This window comes from Eptatretus burgeri, chromosome 5, assembly GCF_056783735.1.
Source record: "Eptatretus burgeri isolate ZD-2024b chromosome 5, Ebu_testis_v1, whole genome shotgun sequence".
In the NCBI taxonomy this organism is placed as follows: Eukaryota; Metazoa; Chordata; class Myxini; order Myxiniformes; family Myxinidae; genus Eptatretus; species Eptatretus burgeri.
The window spans coordinates 87361490-87382468 of record NC_140965.1 but is presented as its reverse complement, the minus strand read 5'-3'; the positions used below and the strand labels follow the sequence as shown (position 1 = coordinate 87382468).

Genomic DNA, 20979 nt, shown 5'->3' with positions numbered 1-20979 from the left:
TCCCTGGTCTCTGTTTATGCTCCGACTGAGGCGAGTGATCTCACTATGAAGGACGCATTCTATGCTGAGCTGAGCTGTTCAGGGAGCTGAGGTGTAAAATTGTACTTGCGCTAAGGGTGGACAAGGAGGCCTATGTGTGAGGAATCTGTGAGGGGGTAGAGCATCACCTGTAGTCAAGTGATTCTCGTCCTGCTTACAGGGGAATTCGCACATTGCGTTAATCGAAGACCATCCCTCAGTGTACTGCAGTTAGAGCAGAGGGTGGATGTCTCTTGACAGAGGAGTCTGAACTGCTGGGCCGGTCTCTTTGAGCGGTTGTTCCAGGCTGATCCACCAGCTGTCAAGTTGGACATCAGGGGTGTTACAATCCCTGTTGCTGACCCTCCAATCAACTGTGGTTCACCTTCGCTTGTGTAAACACAGGCTGTGGTGAACCGATTGAAATGGGGTAAAGCTCCAGGGATCTGTGGCATCCATGCTGAACTTCTCAAGGCTGGTGGAAATGCTGCACTCGTGTCGTTGCATGCAGTTCTGTGCTCTGCCTGGAACACAGGCATCATCCCAACTGACTGGAAGAGGGGCCTTGTTGTCCCTCTCTGGAAAGGGAAGGGTGATCGCCAAGACTGCAACAACTACCGAGGGGTGACGCTGCTCTCAGTGCCGGGCAAGGTCTTTGTTCGGATAATTCTTGATAGGGTTCGCCACCATCTGCTTGAGCACCAGCACCCAGAGCAGTCAGGCTTTACACCAAAGAGGTCAATGATTGACCGTATCCTTGCTCTTCAGGTCCTCACCGAACGCAGACGAGAGTTTTGGCAGGGGCTGCTTGCAGCCTATGTTGATCTCTGTGAAGTGTTTGATTCAATGAATCGGGATGTCCTCTGGAGGATTCTTGGTCTTCGTGGGGTGCCACCAAAACTGATCAATCTGATGTCTGAACTCTACTCTGGTACTGAGAGTGCTGTGAGATGTGGTGGTGCCATCTCTGACTTATTTCCAGTTGTTACTGGAGTTCATCAGAGGTGTGTACTTGCCCCCACACTTTTCATCACTTGTATGGACTCGATTCTTGGGAGGATGTCGGAGAGATCAAGCTGCGGTGCATCGTTTGGGAATGTCAAGATGTCTGACCTTGATTTCGCAGATGATACAGTCATCTTTGCGGAGACTTTAGATATCCTTTTGGGGGCCCTCGAGGTGCTGAATGAGGAGTCTGAGCCACTGAGATTACGGGTTTCCTGGGTCAAAACTAAGATCCAGGCTTTCATTGACATCTTGGATGCTGCTGTCCTGTCTGTGCCTGTTTGTGGTGAGGATGTTGAGGTTGTGGTGAGATTCACTTTCATTGGCAGTGATATTCATGTCTCTGCTGGCTGTGAGTCAGAGGTCAATAGACATCTGGGTCGGGCCTGGGGAGTCATGGATTCACTGGATTATGGGGTGTGGCGCTGCCGGTACCTGTGCAGGAGGACGAAAGGCCGAGTCTTCAGGTCCTTGCTCTATGGATTCGGGACTTGGACTCTGACCAAGGATCTGAGACGGAGACTTAATTCCTTTGGTACCAGGTCTCTTCGGAGAATCCTTGGCTATTGCTGGTCGGACTTTGTATCCAACGAGTGGTTGCTGAGAAAGACTCAGATGAGATTGGTTACCTGCATAGTCTGTGAGCGTCAGCTGCGGCTGTATGGACATGTGGCTCGTTTTCCTGACGCTGATCCTACTCACCAGAGTCTCTCAGCGAGGGGGGTCTCGTGAGTGGAGGAGGCCAATGGGCCGACCATGTGCCTCGTGGTTGCAGCGGGTTGATCGGCATCTTAAGGAGATGGGGTTGGGCCTGGCATATGCCTGGGGGATGGCCAGACGGTGGCTCCTGGGGTACTGGCGGAAAGTGGACGCAGTGACGCGCTGTTCTGGCGCATGCTCCCATACCTGACCTGACCCTGACCCCTTCTCAATCTTCCTTTGCTCCCCATCCCCTGCCCCCTCTGACCTCCTCCTCCTTCTTATTCTTGCTTATTTGTTAGTCCCCATCTCCTTCCAATCATCGGTTAAATCAACTGTGCACACTTCTGTTTGCTTCATTATTGGGGAGGGGGAGGGGTTGGGGAAGGGCCAGGTGGATGTGTGGGATGTCGGGGTGGGGTGGGGGTGGTAGAGTTGTATTTGTATGTCTTCGTCTCACTAAAATATATATATTTTTTATATATGCTATGTACCAAATGTATGGAATTGGGGAAATTATTTGTTTTAACAATGGATTTCGATGAGTTTCAGACAAATGCACCTATTAACTTCGTCGCTGGTGTCTCAACCTATACCTAACAACAAAGTAGTGCACATTTTTACCCTCAGGTCTCCTCGTTTTCCCAAGAGCCACTGTTTTGCATACCTTGTGTCATTACCTAGTGTTGTTCCACGAGTGGTGTGGCGATGTCCCTAATGAAGAGATTGCTCATTTGTGCTTGATCCCAATCCATGGTGGCAACCTCCCTGCACCATTAATTGGAACAGCTCTTTTGGCACCGTGACAGTACCGCTGTGTATCTGTGCACGTCTCCGCACCAAACAGTATCGATCTTCGACATTTGATGCATTTGGTGTGCCTTTTTTAAACTCCTTCAATTGTTGTGTCAATTACCAACAGCAATGAAAGGTGAACAATTTTAAACACAATTCATCACGATCATCTTGCAAGCTGCAGTTTAACAGGAGGGCCTTGGGCTCATTAACAGGTAACACCTTTCGGTACATTTGCACGGACCTGGAAGAGACAGACTTGTGAAGAACCCTCGCAGATCATCTGGTGTCGGTTGATATTGCCACGAGCAGCACGAAGCAGATGACAGTGAAATTTCAACCGTTTAATAATCGGTGGATTGTTCAACTGGAATTGTGAACTTGTGGTGTGTAAAGCTTTTATTTCTTTTAAAGTACAGAAAAGTATTGTATTGTCACGCGGGGAATTATTTTCTACTGCAAGTCCAAACAGAGTATTTATTGGCACTCTTTAACGCACTTGCTGAAAGTTCAGCTTTTATTTGCCAACAGTATGAAAGTTTTTGGACCCTTTCATGAAACCTCCTTTTGGAGTGGCTTGCTTGATGATGCGCGCAGTGGCTTTCAGGGTTTAAATTGTCTTTGAAAGTCGTAGCCACAATGCCATTCTCTTAACCGGCCAAGATGGTCGGTATGACAAATGACAAAGTAGGCCCCGTGTGTCTTGTTTCATAAGCACGGTCTTCCTTCACTCTACGTTGAGTTCGATTGGCGCCTTCACATTTCCTCCAGAACCACTGCATAAGCTTCACGGCTCGTAGTTAAATGCTCGGTGGTGATGAAACCGCAGTCGCTCTGCAGTAAGTGGTTTGAAAAAAATTAAGTCCATGTCTGCGACTTGCAAATTCAGCAGAGTTTGGCAAGTAGTCATTCGGCACCAAATGGTACAGATTTTTGGAGTATTGTCGGTGTTGGTGCATTACGATCTTCTCTTTTTGCTGCACTAAAGTGTGCCGGATACTGTTTCTACTTTGAAGAGCGTAGTTATTGGTCACAGCTTCATTAGCAGTTGTAATATATTTGTTCGGCGATGCATGTTTTGGGATTGTTTGGGCATTGCAACTAATGTTTGACAGGAAAGTACAGCTACTTGTGAATCTTGATACCCAGTTGACGGTTCGTCTTGCTTCCAGCATTTTCATTGCAAAAGTGCTGGAGATGCCTAACAAGCAATTTATCGTCAAATTGTGTTCAAAGTTTTGCTTTCCTGCCGAAGCATTTCATGTTAATACAAGAAACATCGACTGCCAATATTAATTTCCCCACTCTCCCCTTTCTTGGGAGTGGGTGCTGGGAAGATAATAAAGATCCAGACTGCATCAGCCCACATGTCCTAAAAACCTGCTCTGCCACTGTTGCTCATCGTCACCGTTCTATTCACCCTCTCATTTGCTCAAGGTCATTTGCCATCTGCTTGGAAATCAGCAAACATAACCGCTTTGCATAAAAAGGTGCAAAAACAGATCCCTGCAACAACAGACCAATCGGCCTTCTCCCCATCATCAGACAAGTTATGGAATCGATCATCACTTCAGATATTAAATCATTCCTCTTCTCAAATGGCTTTATTTCTGATCATCAATTTGGATTCAGACCACGTCACTCTACCCTGGATAGGCTGCTTCTGCTCTCCCAACAATGGATGGAGGTATTCAATGCCAGACATGAAATCAGAGCCCATCTTCCTTGACATATCGCATGCTTTCGATATAGTCTGGCACCCTGCCCTGCACACTAAACTCTCTTCCTATGGTATCCAAGGCCATCTCCACTCATGGCTCGCTGACTTCCTTTCCTGTCACAGTCAACGTGTGACCCTTAATGGAGTTCATTCATCCCCTCTTCGTGTGCAGGTTGGAGTTCCTCAAGGTAGCGTTCTGGGCCCTGTTCTTTTTCTGGTTTTCAGCAATGATCTCTCTGACTCTCTGGAAAATCCTCTTTATCTCTTTGCTGATGACTCCACCCTCTGTCGGACCATTTGTCATCCCTCCAATCGGCAAGCAGCAGTTTTTTCGCTCACTCCAAATCTGGATAAAATTACAAACTGGTCCAACATGTGGAACATGTCTTTCAATCCGTACAAATCTCACACTCTCACTATGTCTCTCCGAAAGGACCGTCTGGAAACTCCCACCCCCCCCCATACTTTCTCAACAATCCTCTTAAAGAAGTCCTTTCATTCAAGCTTCTGGGTCTCACTATCTGCCATGATCTTTCCTGGGAAAGCCACATTTGCAAGCTGGCCTTCAAAGCTCAGAATCCTCCATCGTGCAAAGTCCTTCCTTGGCACACCGGAGCTCCTGACCATCTACAAAGCTTTCATCTGCAGCTTTATGGCGTACTGCTCTCTCCTCTGGGCTGGTGCTCCTGCCTCTCCCCTTTCTCGGCTTCACGCTGTGAAAACCAAGGCATTTAGGATCATTGGTATCTCCCACGATTAGGCTGAGTCTGGGTCTCTCACTGTCTCACCGCAGACAGGTCGGTGGTCTTTCTGTCTTCTGTCGTCTCCTCTCTGACTTGACCCCCCCCCATGCTCTGTCTGAGATATGCCCCCCCCTCCCATATTTAAGCATGGCGCTCAAGGTCTGCCAGCAACCTCTATCAGCAACCTCTCACCTCTATCTGATAAAAATACCTAAATCAAGAATCACTGCTCACCTTCACTCTTTCATTCCTCTTTTTCCTGCCTTTGGAAGAAATTCCCACACTCTCTTCAATCCCACTCTTCCCTCCAGGTCTTCAAAACAGCTGTTCACCACCATCTCTTGTCTTCCCCCATCCAAAACCACGATCTTTTCTACTCCCGTTAATCCACCCCAAACCAACCTCCTTCAAATTCCCTGTTTTCCTTCTTGAAAGTCCCTGTCGTGTCCATCTTGTTTACCCTGTGTATCCTGCCCCATCCCTCTCCCTTCCACAGATCTCGTGCCTCTGTTCCACACTTTTTTCCTTCCCTCTCCCGCTCCTCTTGTCTCCTGCTCCCCTTGTTGTACGTTCTGTGTGTTAGCTCTCATAAGAGCCTCGACAATGTACACAAAAAAGCTGATTCTGATACAAGCTCATGTTCATCTCACATATCAAGGAAATTTCAATCAACTTACTCAGACATTAACCACAAATTGTTCAATGGTAAATACCTTTTTTGATGCTCCTTGTAAGTTTGAATTGTAGCATATTGTATAAGTGGTACCACAATAAAGCCAGAAGAGGTATTTTCATTGAGCATTAATTTTTTGGTAAATTAATTTTAATGGACAGAAATCTTTGATCACCCTCTTTGCAACTTTGTTACCTCCTTGACTTGCACAAACACAATTGTGCTCTTGCATGCGGGTGTTTCATGCACCACACACGTTGTAACGGTCGTAGGTCACTCCGGTTGCCTGGTATGAGTTGTATCGATATGACCGCAATGGTCGATCGCTTCAGGCTCTTCCTCGCCAGATCACGTGTCTAAAAGCCACGATATTTTGCGGATTGTAATTCCGAATCCACCGAGCGTCATGCCAATGAGGCATCGCACGTCATATGCGAATGAGGCCAAGCGAGCCTGACATGAGACTGTACGGATTGGAATTCTGAATCTACCAAGCGTCACCCGAGACATCGCATGCCTTATGCAAATGAGGCCGAGAGAGCCTTACGAACAAGCAACACGATGCAATCCCCTTAACTTCTACCAATAATGCGTGCCCTCGGGATCGAACAAATAAGCAGGATTCCTTAATTATCCAATGCCTTATCTGGGTCCATCAGCACGCCTTAGGAGATGGCGGCAGACAAGATAAATGTTCGAACTCTGCCCAGCATGGCATAGCTGGTAAGGATGTGGGTCGTGTCCCTTCACAGTTTGCCAGTACGCTGTCCCAGGTGCTTGAGAACACACAGTCGGGATGAAAGGTGTGGCTGGCTGAGTGTGGGTGTCATGCAACAGTATAATCTGGCAAAATGACGCAGCCTATTCTAGAACAAGGAGAAATGTGTCCAAGAGCAGTGTCCTAAAGGTTTTGGAGGCTTAAAAAAAATCAACAACAACTTCCGATATTTTGTCACGTGCCTTGATTAAGCCAATAGCGAGACCCGTCATAATGTATTTACGATATATTGTGTATTTACGAAATAAATCGTGTATTTACGAAATTACAATACGATAAATGGAATAATCTTTAAATAGTAACGTGAACTTTTCGAAACTTTAAAGCAAATGTCCGAATATATTTGAAAGTTCATGATAGACGCTCTGAAAAGGCACCATCAATGCGAGGATGTGTACATGTGCTCAGTATTTAAGGAGATCCGGATCTTGTATATACAAGAGCCGAGTCCTTAGAGGTTAAGGTTTTATCTTCACAAGAAGAGGAAGAACAACGCCGAGCTCTCTATGAGCAGCGTTCGCTACGCGAGACGCTGCTAAAAACTCAGTTGAACCTCTTATGGGAAACTTCTTTTACACCGATGCCAGGAAACATCTTTGCGCCCTCCTGCTGCGTGGGATTTTATGTGACTCTCACCTCTATCCCTGACGTGCTTCGCCCTTCCCCTTTTGCCCGCCATTGGGCCGGAGCCCAGTGTGGGGGCGGAACGACCCCTCGAGACCAGATACTCCAACAACCTTGAGGTAATTAGTGCGCATGATGGCGCCCTTCCGTTCTCCCGGCAAAACTGCCACTTCCAGGTGTCAGATGCTTTAAAATAACATACATTCCAGATTCCAAAGGAAAAAACAAAACAAAAATAAATTGGTCAAAAGGGATGGCGGTTTTCTCTATCTATCTATGGTAGTTGGAGGTCTCTATCCATACATAAAAGTGACTCGTATCTAACTCAAGAGCTCACAGAACACGATACCCCTCACTGTGTTAAATTATACACAGGAGGGCCTTGCTGTCCACAGCCGTTACGTTCTTAAAGATCCCCGTGAACCGCAAATCCACAAACTTCGGGGGTAATGGGGAAAATAGGGTTAGAGACTTCAACTTTAAAATTTGTCCAAACTGTCCCCTTAATTGACATGTTGGTACATAGTTTTTGTGATATTTGTTATCATGCATAAAAGTGTTATTAAGAACGTAAAATAAAATATTATTATTTTGTATGGATCAAGAGTTGGGGCTGTGGTTAGTCCTTGTGCCCGGGGACTTGCTTCGGCATGTGGTGTGGTCGAGTGAATCAACGGTTCAGGCTACGTTTGGTCCTTGTTCTCATGGACTCTGCTCGGTTTTCCTTTGCAGGTCGACCGTGCATGGTAAGGAGCTGGTAGGCCGAGTGTGTGAGGCTTGGCAGTTTTCAAAAATGTGGATCTAGAGCGTGGGAGTCGAATTCTGGACATGGGAGTTGAGGAGCGTATATTGCACGAGTGTGATGAGGTTCGAACAGCGATTTTGAACTGTGCTTTCTTCTTGTAAGCTGAAGAATCTCCTTCCTCTAAAACCTGGTGCCACCTTGTCAAGTCCGTCTGGTGTATGGTTCCCTTCCCTCACTTCAAATGGCACTACACGGAGGATGCCCAGTTGGCGTCTGGCTTTGGAGTGAGATAGTGAGACCCAGGAGTTTGAAAGACTGAACTTCCTCAAGAGGATTGTAAAGAGAGTACATTGGAGGGTTTGCCATATGATCCTCTCGGAGAGAGAGATCGTGAGAGTGAGAGATTTCTCAGGATCCAAAGACATATTCCAAGTATTTAACCAATTTTTGATTTTGTCAAGGTCTGAAGAGAGGGAAGAGGCTGCTACTGTCTGTGAGTAGGATGTCATAGCAGAGAGTGGAGTCATCAGCAAAGAGATAGGATTTTCCAGAGATTCGGAGAGATCATTGATGAAGATTATGAATAAGATTTGGCTCAGAACACTGCCTTGGGGTTCTCCAGCCTTGACAAGGAGAGATGAAAGGATTCCATTGAGAGCCACACATTGGCCAAGAGAGTGGAGAAAGTCAGTAATCCAAGGGTGGAGTTGGCCTTAAATTCCATAGGCAGAAGGTTTGGAGAGCAAGGCATGATTAGTTTGATGCAAGGAAGTGCTCTCAGCCCACTCATGTTTATCATGGTGATGGAGCTCGTTAGCAGGAAGGTGAGCTTGAGGGGTAGTGTGAGGAGGATGCTGGATGCAGACGATCTGACTTGTGATTGGGAGTGTGTACGAGATGCAGGAATCACTGGGGGGAGTTGAAGGAGGCATTTTGGAAACATGGGCTGAAGATGAATGTGGGTGGAACAGTGGGTCGGGAACTGAGGTGATGTGAGTTGGGCAACAGAGAAAATAAATGAATGTCAGGTTAGAGGGGAAGGGGATCAGACAGGGAAATAGGTTTGAGTAGCTGGGTGGAACAGTGACCGGGGATGCTAAGTCTGAGGCAGAAGTGCGAAGGAGGATTCAGGTGGGTGTGAATACATGGAGGAGGGTGGAGGGAGTAATGGCAGATGGAAAGAGATCAAAGAAATTGAAAGGGAAGGTTCTGATGTCGTGTGTAATTCCGGCCGACCTTTGGAGTCTGTAGATGGTTGCACTGACACAGAGGCAACAACAGAGGCCTCAGATTTGTGAGAACTGCATCAGGAGGAGTGCGGGAGTGTAAAGGATGGATAGAAGCTGGATGGATGAACTGAGGGAGGACATTGGTGTGCAGATGAGCTTAATGGGGAGATTGGTGAAATGCCGGATGAGATGGGCTGGGCACTTGTTGCGGATGGGGGAAGAGAGAATGGCAAGGAGATCGGATAGGTTGAAGGAGCAAGGTTGGAGGAAAAGAGGTAGACCCTGGATGAAATGTGAGGATTGGGAGGAGGGATACATGTAAGGTGGGGGGGGGGTTAAGAGAGAGGTGGCTGAGGACAGAGGGAAATGGAGGAGTTTCATAGCCATGGCAGGGCAGAAGTTTGGTGCCATTGGCCATCACCCCTGATAAAGGGAAGAGGAAGCGAAGAAGAATGAGACCTGTCGCTGCTGGTTGCATCATTGCTGAGAGCATGGCTGTGCCACTGATGGAGTGCTCCCTTTTTCTAGTAAGATGGTATCATTTTGCTGACCTCAGAAAGATGACAGGCTGAGGAAACCCACCTGGTGTTATTTAACAGCATGAAAGGGGCTGCACTCATGACCATAAAATCCCTCTCCTGCCCCTCTCGTCTTCTGCTCCCCTTGTTATATGTTCTGTGTGTTCGTTCTTACATGAGCCTTGACACGGTGTGCAAAAAATAAAATAAAAAATAGAACATCTTCAGCCAACCACCTTAACCGTTAAGCCAAGGCGAGGATTATTTTCCTGCATGAAGAACATGAAATAAAGTTGATTTTTGTGTTATTCAGATCATGAAACTTACCTTTTACAATAACAATGATAAACTTGATCCAATAATGCGATAGTGATGTTACGATAATGTGTACGGAGCCATTATGGCGGCATTTCCTTCACCCCGACACATGTCACACCCTCTCATGCTATATTGTTGCGAATCTGGAAGCCATGAACACTCAACATTCAGGTCCCGAGAGAACAGTTATATCGCTAAGTGTGCGTTTCTAGTTAGGGTCCCGTCCCTAGTCTAGTGGGAATTGGATGTTCATGTGCTGTGGAGTTTTTTTGATAGTTAGGATTTTTACATCACTCACAACAACAATTACAGCTACCACTACTACATCCACGACAACAACGCCACCTTCCCCCACTCAACCGGTCGCCATAACGCTCGCGGCATTTTTCACACGCTCGCCAGCAAGCGCGTGCGCGGGCGGAGCTTAACATTGGCATAGCGTCCCTCCCAGCCAATCGGCAAGGAGTGGGCGTCTCATCCGCCCCGTTTCCGACTCAGCACCAGCGCCACATGAGGCACGTGGCCAGAGCTGAGGACATGGGCGGAGCCTCTGTCGCTTCGGCTCAGCTCCTGCCAATGAGTGGAGGGCGAGCACAACACGCGTGCCGTTGTCCAATCGGGAGGCCGCCACGAGTCGGGTGAGGGCCCCTTGTCCAATCGGGAGGCCGGTGGTCGGGAAGAGAAGCCCCTCCCTCGAACGACAAGGGACAGTCGGGACGGCGCGCGGTCGAGAGGACCTGGTTTGCTGGAGCGCGGAACGCATCTCGCTGGTGCCTAGTTAATCTGCTCGCTTCTCGCTGGCGCCTGGTTCGTCTGCTTGCATCTCGCTGGCGCCTGGTTTGTCTGCTTGCATCTCGCTGGCGCCTGGTTCGTTTGCTCTCATCTCATCCTGTCGCCGGCGTCTGCTCTCATCTCGTCCTGTCGCTGGAGTCTGGTTTTCCGGCAGCTCGAGCGCGTGGTCTGCTGGCGCTGGGCTGGTTCGCTCATCTCGTCGAAAACCGCACGAGGCGTGAAGGTCCATGTCCTTCTGGGTATGTGTGTGTGTGTGTGTGTGTGTGTGTGTGTGTGTGTGTGTGTGTGTGTGTGTGTGTGTGTGTGTGTGTGTGTGTGTGTGTCTGTGGGCCTGTCTGTAAGTAGAAATCGTTAAGTGCTTGCGCTTTGTACATTGCATGATTATATTCAGTGTTAATTCTGCTCTGTGTTTCCCCTTTTCCCTATTGTAAATAAGCCCCATGTTAAATGTATCAGCTCGTTTGTGTGTTGTCTTCATTGGTTTAACGGTGCGTGTTGGGGAAGTAAAGAAGGCCGTTGCTGCCGTAGTGGTGTGCATGTAGGTTCATGTTGACATGTGTGCATGTTGACAGCATGTAGGTTGCCCAAATTTTCCAAAGTATAGAAGGCATGTAGGTTCTTCAGCTCAACCGTTTTTCATGGCATCTCCTGCTGCCCTTACTCCACAGCTCTCTGACGTCACTCTCGGTTCCGCCTCTTCAGTTCCGGTTCATTTTGCATGCATTAGTATTCATGTAACTCCCAATACCACACCTGTCCACCAAGTTTCGTCCGAATCCGTCCCCAATCTTTTGAGATATACTGCTCACAGACAAACAAACAACAACAGACAGGGGTGAAAACATAACCTTCATCCACCTTCGGTGTCAGAGGTGGAAATTAATACGTTGTTGGATCCGGATCTGGATCTTTACCAAAATCAAATCAAGTCGTCCTTAGCAAACACCCAACCTGTCCATTAACAGATATTGTGCTCTATGTAGTTTTTGGCCCTCATCTCTCATTAGTGAAGACACACTGAAAGACCAAGTATACCTGCTCCTGATGGGAGCAACCTGGTTGGGGGGTGGGGCGGGGGCATGGTCAGTTGGGGAGAGTGGGGCAGGGGATCACGTGTACGTGTGCACCATGTGGACGGCGGTTTGTTAATAGCCTTATTGTTTAATGGCCACAATTATTTCCACGTTATTGTGGGGTTGGCTTGGAGAAGCTTGACCCAAATATTTCACGAACAGGCTGGCCAGGCCTGACGTTCGACTAAGGTTAAGGCAGGAATTTTTCATTTGTTCAGGGTGTCAATGATAACTCACCTACTCTTCGTGATAGACACTGTGAGATCTTTAAAGTCCACCAACTAATGCTGACAGATGGGACACCCGATTAACGTCCATCTGAGAAATGGCACACATTGCCATCCTGCCAGCCCCCGTGTTTTATTATTATCAGGAGGAGGTCTGCAGACACAGTTGGGCACTAGATATGGATGGCCGTTGGCTAACAAGGACCTCCTCCGCCCATTGACAGGTTTTGTTTTTAATCCTGCTCGGTGTCCATATCATACACCCTCCTCACCAGAAAACCTGGTGGGGGAGACGGTTTAGTTGCCGACAACCTGATCATGATACAGGTTAGTACAGGTTTACATGGTACCTGTAGCAAGTCACAGATCTCATCTAACATGTTTCAATGTCAGACTGTGCATGACATAACATGTTCGATTAGATCATTGAAAGGATCAGACCATGCATAATATTATAACATGTTCGCTGAGATCATTAAGAGGATCAGACCGTGCATGACATAACATGCTAGATCAGGTTATTAACCTCCGCCATCGAAGATGGAGGGAGGTTACTGTTTTCACCCCTGTCTGTTTGTTTGTTACTTACGAAATCTAAAGATTTCGTAAGTATATTGATGACTTCCGTCCTCTGTTTGTGTGTTTGTTTGTAGGCACGATAACTCGAGAACGGAAGAACCTACCAATGTCAAATTACACCACTTGATTCAGAAGGGTGATGGCTAGCGCTGATTAGATTTTGGTCAAAATCGGTGAAAGGTCAAGGTCACAGTGAGGTCTAACATAATTCCGTAAATTCATGTGGAGAAATGGAGTATTTTTGCTTCGGTTGACGTTACGAGTTCGTTTAACTTCGATTTTAATTTTGTCTTCGGTTTTTGCGATCGCTTAGGACGCTTAACACTGGGTTGTCGAAATTCTGGTAAAAATCGGATGTTTTGGAGACGTTTTAAGATTGTATAAAAAATATTTCACTCGCCGCGTCACGGGTCGTCACGTGGTGCAGCGCGTTCGAGCAGAGGCGTCGTTGAGTCACGTAAAGGTTTTGCGTGTGCGCGCTGACTGTGTTTTCGATAAAGATGGTGTTTAAAAGTCATTTTTTTATCCAAATAAAGGTTATCGTTGCATGCCTGACTCGCTAAGCCGTCGGATTATGGAAAGATTGTTGGTGGATGGCCGAATATTATGGTTTTGTGACTTTGATAAAATAATATTAAATAATTGCGTGGAGAAATGGAGATTTTTGCTTCGGTCGACTTTACGATTTTTGATGGTTTGGTTCAGAATCATCGTAGGAACTTCTGGTTTGCGTCGCTACCTTCTCTAGAGACAGCTTTTATTAGACAAGGTCAGAGGTCAAGTTGACGATTTCGTAAGTACCAGTCTATGACTGCTTGTTTGTTTGTTTGTTTGTTTGTGAACAGTATTACGGAAAAACTCCTGGACGGATTTCGACGAAACTTGGTGGGGGGATTAGGTATGGTCCAAGGATCATGCTGTTAGATTTTGGACTTGGTCCAAAGTTCAATATGGCCGCTATGGTGGCCATTTTGAAAAAATATTAGAATTTTTGTTTTTGCATTTCTACATGTTTTAAGTGATTTCCAACCCCCCCCCCCCCCCAAAAAAAAAAATTGTTAGAGAAAAAAAAAACAAATTTTGCAACTTTTTTTTCAAAAAAATTTCGATTTTTTTTTTTTTTTTTTTTGGCCATTTCTACATCGATCGATCTAGTTTAGTTTATTCAATCGTGGTTCAGTAGAGTCTGATCCGTTTTGACCTACATTAAATAGGATATCAGGTTCACTTAAGTGACCCAGCAGTATTGGCGGCGGAGGTTTTGCACTCTACCGAGTGCTCCCCCTCTAGTTATAATATGTTTCAATCATTTTCCTGGTGATGGATATTTGAAAACCATGCGTCACCATTCTAAATTACCAAAAATATAATCTACTTCCGTGGGAGAAGCGGGAGGGGGATGAGGAGGCGGGGGTGAGGGGGGGTGGGAATAATGCACGCCAATATAACCCCCTTAAGAATGAGGGATATTGTTTTGTAAAAACATTGATTTGACTTGAGGTCACTGCATCTGATTTAATGTCTGTTTAGCTTTGGGTGGTGTATGCGATGAATCTCTTAAATATGTCACTGGAATTCACCGGAAGCCATTTTATACCCGTTTGTACTCATTTATCATTGAAACGCTACATTTGTGTCAATTTAGTCATTCAGAGAATACTGTACTACTCAATAATTATCTTGATTGTAATGTTATTACATTGGTTTGAGTTTGCTTTTTGATATGAAGCTGGAGTTGCGGGGCATTAGGGGTTAGCGATCGTGGGAGTCCGACGTTATGATTCGGGTACCTGAAAAAATGATCCTTCTCTTCAACCATTGTCTCTTCATTTATCTTTTTCATCAGAACTTTGTGTGGTGGCAGCGGTTTTATGACACACATTCAAGCCTATCAAGGTAACAAGCCGGTGTTTCCCATCCGTGCCTTTTTGCAATCGGCTCGTCCCCTCGTTCCGTTCACAATAGCGGACTTGGTGGGAACTCCACGCTTGGACTGGATCGAGCCTGACGCAGCGGCGGCTTTTAAAATATTTGGACAGCGATTGGAGCTGTACTTCCATGTTAGAGGAATTACGGAGAGCAACCAGGTGCCACTGATCCTGCTTCAAGTGGGAGAGGAAGGCCTTAAACGGTACAACACATGGATTCATTCATCGGTACAACACATGAAAGGCCTCAGTTCATCTGAGGAAAAGTGGCAGCAACCCGCGTATATTTACCCTCGCGAAGGTTTCGGAGGGTTTTGTGTCTGTCACATCCGGATGTGGCATATGTAGAATTCCACATCCGATCAATATGAACATTTTTGAGGGTCATCTCGGGATAAAATGGTCCACAGGAAAAAAAATCATGACGTCATCGGTCACATGATTCGGCAGCCATCTTGGTTTTTTTTTTTTAACCTTCAAACATCTCTTAAGTGGCTGAACAGATCGAGGCGAAACTTTACACGTGTGACCATCCATGAGGAACAAAAATATCACATATGATGTCATAGGTCACATGGTTTGGTAGCCATATTGTATTTACTCTGAAACCTATAAAAATACACCACCCAAAAGAAGTCCTGGTGAGGGTTTGCAATCTCTGATTGCTCTTTTTCTTGTTTCAATTGTTTCCTGGAACAAATGGAACCCTCAGATAATTTCAGGATCTGTCGACTGGAGTTTCGACATTCCAGCCAGTATCTCGGTGAGTCGCTTGACGCCTTTATCAGGCGGTGAAAGTTTTCTTCCAGAAGTGTAATTTCAACTTCAAACAAGAAGACAACCGCTTGATAGAACAGATCATTGCAAGTACCCAAATCTCCGACTTTCAGAAGGAGCTTTTGACAAAACCAAAGACCTATAGTCTTGACGATGCCTTGAAACTGGGGCGCACATACGAAGTCTCCGCCACATACCTCAAACAGTTGAATACGATGAATGACTGCTAACAAAGCAGCTGACAGCATAAGCATCTCTGCTCTTGGCCCGAGACTCAGTAAGTGCAAAAACTGTGGGACCTCACACCCTCCAGCATGTAACCAATGTTCTGCTCGCAATGACACATGCAGATTGTGTGCTAAACGAGGCCATTGGGCCAAGTGCTGTCTTGCGTCCAAGTTTTGACAACCGTGACCCGACCTTTCATCGAGTGCATACAGACACCAAGCACTCAGAAGCTTCACACCCAACACCTATGGTTCAACAGGGAGTGCTTGCTGGAAACCCTGGACATCACATGCTCCTGTTGATCTACACAACACAGAACAAGAGGATACACCAGATCTTCGAGTTCCAGGACAATTCCCCTACATAAGGTAGTCACGATACCTTAAAGCTTACAGTATTCCCCATGCCAGTGCACAACACGAAACAGCGTATGACACGCATATCATGGAACAGCAACAAAGGCATCGGTACAACACCAATGACCCTGATGATGTTGCATCACAGTTTGATTTGTTGTTTTTTGACTCGATTGATACACCTGGTCAACATAACCAGGCTTACACTGCACTTCGTATCAGTCTATGCAACACACCAGGTGTTCATGATCTTAAGCTGAAGGTGGACACAGGTGCCCAAGGAAACACTTTACCCATTCGCACTTTTCGACGCATGTTTCCTGAAATGCTGGATTCAAATGATGAACCCTACCTTGCCTCTCTTCAGGCAGCAGAGAGCATTTTACAATGGAAACCACATCAAGTGTTTTGGCACTATAGACATTGTCTGCAGTTACAAGGGATCACGGTGGACCAGCACACATTTCTTTGTTGTGGATGTCAGTGGTCCTGTGGTTCTTGGCCTTCCATCATGTGAGAATCTTCACATTGTTCTGTTGCATTGTTCAGTGAACAGTAACCAACCACAGGTTTACAACAGCGTGAAAGAACCCATGGATGCATACCCACACCAATTTGACAGCATCGGTGAATTTCATACAATGCACAGACTTGTGGACCCAAATGTCCCAGCACATGTTGATCCACCACGTAGAATCCCTAATGCTCTGAAGGACAAAATTCAATCAGAACTTGATGAGTTGGTTCTACAGGGAGTCATACAGTGTATCAAGGAACCGACTGAGTGGGTCAGCTCTCACATATGTAACAAACAAGATGGCAATATTCGGATTTGTTTGGACCCAAAGCATCTCAATCGAGCCCTGATTCGTCCATATCACAAAATACCGACAACGGAAGAGCTCATTCAAAAATTTGCAAGAGTGAAATACTTCTCAAAACTTGATGCCAAGTCAGGGTACTGGTCTGTAATACTCGATGGAGATAGCCATCAACTTCTTACATTTTAGACCCCAGTGGGCCGGTATTGTTTCCAACGATTGCCTTTTGGACTGTGCGTAAACCAGGACATTTTCCAGATGGAAATGGACCGTATTCTCCAGGATTGCAAGGTGCACTTGGCATAACAGATGACATCGCCGTCTATGGCGCCACTGAGGAGCATGACCCGCACTTTAAGGAGCTGATGGAAACAGCACGACGTGAAGGACTCGTTTTCAATTCAAACAAATGCTACATCAACAATATCAATTTCACCTTCTTCGGTACTACTTATGGTAGACGAGGAATACGGCCGGACCAGCAGAAGGTTCAAGATCTGAGAGCTATTCCAACACCCGAGAATAAAGCCGAACTTCAACATTTCATCAGCTTCATGACATATTTGTTGTGCTTCATCAAGGACTTCAGTGTGAATTCTGCTACACTCAGAGAACTTCTCAAAAAGGATTCTGAATGCCTATCGGAGCCACACCATAAATTGTATTTGATCATCTGAAGAATGAGGCGTTGGAAACATCTCTTCTTCACTACTATCATTCAGAGGAGCCTGTCTTCCTCCAATGTGATGTCAGTCTTCGAGGCCTCGGTGCAGCATTGCTTCAGGTCCATGGAAACCAGTTAAAGCCAGTGGCATATGCAGACAAAATTTTAACAGATGCTGAACAACGTTATGCTTGCATTGAACATGAGCTGTTGGCCATTGTGTTTAGGATTGAAACGTTTCCATACTTACCTGTGTGGTCGCAGTTTCATTGTGCTCACCGATCATAAACCATTGCTGATGATCATTGATGAGCCATTAATCACCACCCGACCGAGATTGCAACAAATCTTTGTCAGACTTGTCAGGATAGTCACAAGGGTATAATTTTTCAACGGAGTACCACCCTGGGGGGCAGACAACCGGCTTGCCGATGGCCTCTCCCGCCTTCATAGCCCACTCAATGCAACTGCAATTGACTTGGACTTGCATGTGGATTTTGTACGCTTCTCGTCTGAAAAGTTTTCTCAGCTACAACAGGAAACACTTCGTGATTCTGACCTGAGTAAACTTTGAGACTTTATAATCAGTGGATGGCCAGACAATCTGAAGGACCTCCCAAAAACTCTTCGGACATACTGGAGTTTTCGGGATGAGTTGTGAATTGAAAATGGTGTAATTGTTAAAGGTGAGAGAGTCATTGTACTGTTACGAATTTGGGAATTTGATTGCACACAACATTCAGGTTCCTTTAGTCAGTGATGTCGATAAGTGCTTGTTACCTAGATAGTTCACCTTCCATTGTTTAATGGGCAGAAATCGATTAAGTGTGCTGTGTGATTTAATTTAATAGTTAGGGAGTGATCACAACACAAAGGAAGACGCCCCTCCCCCTCTTCTGCGAAGAGGAAGAAGAGTCCTCCCCTCCCGTGATTCATGACGTCGACAACTCCCTCCCACCCGTGGTTGAGCGGGGGATGGAGCACGAGGGCATGAGTCACGCCGGGAGCGGGGGAGGGGGCCGATAATAATAAAGAAGAGATCCTCTGCTTGGTTCGGGCTGGCTTTCAGTTGGCCTTCGGGTTCTGCTCGGCTCGGAGTTCTTGGTCCTCGCTTTGTTCATCGGAAGAGAGATGAGCTGGTTGCTCGGCTCGAGCTTGCTGGTGGTGGCTTCTTGCTCTTGGTTCGTGTTGTGAGAGGCTTTGTTCATCGGAAGAGAGTTGAGCTGGTTGCTCGACTCGGAGTTCTTGGTTCGTGTTATGAGAGGCTTTGTTCATCGGAAGAGAGTTGAGCTGGTTGCTCTGCTGGCTCTTCTTGGCTCGTGTAGCTCTTTGTTCTCCGCTTGGTTCCCGGCTTGGTGCGACTCATCGGCCTCATCTTGGAGGTGGTTCTTCGAGATTCGCTGGAGCTCGGGAAGGATCGCGGCTCACGGCGATTGGATCCAGCTTCCTCTCACTGGAGCCCGGGTCCGAACAGCTTGAAGACCACACGAGGTGGAGAGGTTCGAGATAGGTTCTGGGTTTCAGCTCATCTGTCCCTCCGAGCTGGAGTCCATTATTAAAGGCATCAGCCACAATTTATTGGGTGCGTGTGTGTGCGTACGTGTGTCCATGTGCCCGTCGAAAAGTAGGAAACTGTTAAGTGCTTTGTGTGAGCTGTAAATCATTGCATTGCATTTCGTATAGTCGGTATAGTTCTGCTCTTACGTGCTTCCCTAGTTCCCCATTATTATTAATAAATACCCCAATTGTTAAATGTTTTCCACTCGTCGCGTCGATTCTTTCATTGACAGCATTTCGTGTGTTGGTAATTAGAAAGCCGTTGGTTTGCCGTAAAAGGGGGTCATTTGGACCGACGGTTCTCGGCGATTAAGCCGCTCGGAATCGCGCATGGGACAGGCTCGCTTCAGCGGGTTGTTCCGTACGAGTTCCGTCAAGGGTGGAATACCCCGGTAGTTGGATCACGTGGTTATTTAGGTAAATTGAAGATTGGCAATCGACCCTACCCCACGTGGTCTGCCCATTGGCGTATTTCGGTTCTTGCATAAGGACCCGTCAGCCTCGGAGTTATCCGTGCGGCGATCTATATTCCGGGTGATCAGTCGGGCCGACTCGACTTGCGGCTCCTTCAGAGCAGTCGGCTCGCGGCCGATGCCCCGGCACTGTATCAATACCTTAGACTTAGAGTTTGAGAAATAGTATTCTGCAGAAACTCCACTCAGGCCATTTTGGGCATGGGAAAACCAAACAGCTGGCTAAGGACACTGTGTACTGGTGTAACATCAACAAGGACATTGATTGGCTTGTGGACTGCTGTCCGACCTGCCAGCGACACCGGAAATTTCAGCTGTCTGAACCATGACAGCAACATGACATTTCGCTCAGCCAATGGAGTAAAGTCAGACATGACCTATTCTACTTCCATGCAGCTCAGTGGCTTGTCATCGCAAATCGTTACTCAAAATTTCCTGTTGTCCGCAAACTATCCGAGACCACCCGCAGCCACACGATTATTGCGACCTTGGGGCAGATATTTTCTGAGTTTGGAATTCCTGATACGCTTATGAGTGAGTGATAATGGTCCTCATTTCTCCAGCCTGGAATTTCGTTCATTTGCTGGGAAATGGAATTTTAACCACATCATGTCATCCCCAACATACCCAAAATCTAAGGAATTCATTGAGCGCCAAGTCGAGACAGTAAAATCCATCCTCCGCAAATCAAAAAGTGTGGGAAACGATTTTCATCTTGCACTGCCAGCTTGGATTTCCACCCCAGTGAGCTACAACTTGGTAAGTCCTGCTAATGGGCAGAAAAGTCAAATCGCTCGTTCCAACCAGAATCGCCAACATGAATGGCGATGAATACCTCATCCACCAGGTGCTGGGGAAGCACCGCCACTCACAAAAACTCTACCACGATAGGCATGCTCGTGCACACAAAATGTCCTGCTTCGACCCTGGACAATGAGTTCGCGTTCAGAACCGCAACACTCATTGTTGGGAGCCAGCCACGGTTCTCTCCATGTGTGAAGAGCCATCACCAAATGGTCAAACACTCCGACGCAACTAAATTCACATTCAGGAGCTCCCAGCGTGTGCTGCGGTGCCCTATAATCTATGAGCCAAAACAAGATTTCTGAACCAACAGTGAACAATCTGCAGGGTCTGGTGTTGAACCTGTGAACCATGACTGTGACGTCACTCACACTACCAGAGCAGAGATAGTTCGTCAATCTCCCCAGCGCTCTGCCGGTTCTCGTCACATGTTGCCTCCTTCACCTAACCTGACATCTGTTATAAACACTTTGTTTATCTGATGTTTGCATCGATAAACTTTGGTTATCCGGTGTTAACAGATTTGGATAACTGGATTAGTCTTTTCATGATCTAATGAATGACACATTGCAGAGATGTAATGGTATTACATTGGTTTACTTCCGTGAGGGTGTCGGGGGTGGTGGTGCAGTATCGCATGTCACAAAACCCCCTTTGGGAAGGGGGATGTTTTTATTTTGTAATCACATTAAGATTATAATTATTGTGTTATTATTGTTATGATAAGCGGCGTTGGAAGAATGCTACCATGAGCTATGTTAACACGGATTTTCACCTCCAAACAGATCCCCCCCACCCCGGAATAATACCCCCTTGAGGAGAGGGGGGAGTTAAA

At 46.6% G+C, this 20979-nt stretch overlaps 1 protein-coding gene and 1 pseudogene across 3 annotated transcripts in view; both read left to right on the top strand.

The window, feature by feature from the left end:
* Positions 1-20979, top strand: part of LOC147026903 (cohesin subunit SA-2-like) — a 224262-nt gene that overhangs the window by 64497 nt on the left and 138786 nt on the right. The gene's annotated exons all lie outside the window — the stretch shown is intronic.
* On the top strand, positions 19677-20626 carry LOC147026905 (uncharacterized; annotated as a pseudogene).